The sequence below is a fragment of the Myotis brandtii genome, unplaced genomic scaffold (assembly GCF_000412655.1).
Source record: "Myotis brandtii unplaced genomic scaffold, ASM41265v1 scaffold247, whole genome shotgun sequence".
In the NCBI taxonomy this organism is placed as follows: Eukaryota; Metazoa; Chordata; class Mammalia; order Chiroptera; family Vespertilionidae; genus Myotis; species Myotis brandtii.
In genome coordinates, this window is record NW_005359352.1 from 1,457,125 (window position 1) to 1,458,928 (window position 1,804).

Consider the following 1,804-nt stretch of genomic DNA (forward strand, 5'->3'; position numbering starts at 1 on the left):
GGTGGCACGAGAATGAGGGCGCAATGACGCAGCTTCCAGGTGGAGGGGCTGCGGCCACCTGTCCTCCTGGGATGAGAACTGAAACAGCCAACCAAGAAGGTGGGTGGGATCGCTACACAGCTGCGTCAGCTTTACTTATTGGGGGAAGGTGCAGTTTAATCCAAAATTCTAAACTTCTTTTTAAAAAAATGTATTTGGTTGATTTCAGAGAGGAAGGGAGAGGGAGATAGAAACATCAGTGATGAGAGAGAATCATGGATCGGCCGCCTCCCGCATGCCCCACCCTGGGGATCGAGCCACAACCTGGGCCTGTGCCCTTGACCTGACCGGGAATCGAACCCTGACCTCCTGGTTCATAGGTCGATGCTCAACCGCTGAGCCACGCCGGCCGCCTAAGCTGCGTTTAAGAAGCAGGACACACGGCTGTTGACAGAGGACGGTGCAGCCACGCTGCCGCCAGGTGGGGGGAATGCCAGAGCCCGCGGGGGCCTGTGCACCGCCCCGAGAGCTTGCACTCCGACTCCACCCGAGTTTCTGGGGTCGCTGTGTTCAGCCTCCGGTTACGGAGCAGCCTCTTTGAAGCAGCCGGTCTGGCCGCCGGGCCCGGCTGGTTTCTCGGATTCGGGGATCACGTGACAACGCCCGTGCGGGTCCCTCGCCGGTGAGAGCTGAAGCCGCAGCTTGTCCTGCTCCCGGAGTTGGCTGTGAGGCCATCGGGTGCAGCTGGAAGCGGCAGAGGGGCTATTTTTTTGTTTGGTTTGATGTCTGGCCTTTGTGCCGAGTGTGTGAAGGTCTGGGAAGAAGGACGAGAGCCTGAGCCTCGCAGGTGGAGGGGTTGCAGGTGGTCGGCGCCCCGAGGGCGCAGTCTCGGTCTCAGGGTTCCTCACCATTGATGGGTGAGGGGGCCTTCAGTTCACTCTCTCTGCTGCCAACCTGTTCGGTTCTCAGCACCTCACACCCGGGGATGTCCTCCTACCATAAGCCCCGAGTCAGGGCCTCCTTCCCCTCTGCACCCCTGTACCCTAGGACGATGGGGAACGGGGCACCTGCACGCTGGGCGCCGGCTCCCGTGAGCACGTACGGGTGGGTTTTGACCGCCGGGACCGGCACCAGGTGTTGTCTGACCTGCAGGGGTCGAGAGAAAAGCAGTGGTTGCTTTTTAAAAACCCCGATACTCCTGGTCTGAGTCCCATCCTGCTGTCTAGCGTGTGACTGAGAGCGGCCCCTTCGAGTTTGCGTCTCTGGTTTTTGCCCAGTTCTCTGGCAAAGGGGACCCGCCCTCCTGTCCGCCCAGCACCGCGCTGAGAGGTGACCGCTCCCCGAGAACTCACAGACAAGGCCACGCGGGGACAGACACGCGGGCCCCTCGCACCTCCCTCCGCCCCAACATAGGAGGCTCATGAGTGAAGGACCCGTGACCAGTCCACGGGGTCCTGACGTCACAGGAAACCAGGAGACCTGGACGCAGAGCCCTTCTCTGGAAGGAAGACGGACGGCACGTTCTCAGTGACTTGTCGGACACACACCTCCTGCCTCTAGAAGGCTCTGCCCTGGGCTCCCGAGAGTCTGTGGACCCCGGGCTGCCGGCTGTGCGGGGCCTTCGGGCAGTGGGAGGGCCTGGGGGAGACCACGTGGCCACTCTGGACTGTGGTTCTCGAAACGCAGAGGGAGAGGGAAGTGCATGGGCAGCTGGAATCTGAGGCTCTAATCACTGAGTCTACGATGGGAGCGGGTAGGGTCAGCCTGTGATCATGCTCATGACTCACACATTTCCCCAGCCAGGCAGCCCCGGGGCGGTCCGGGC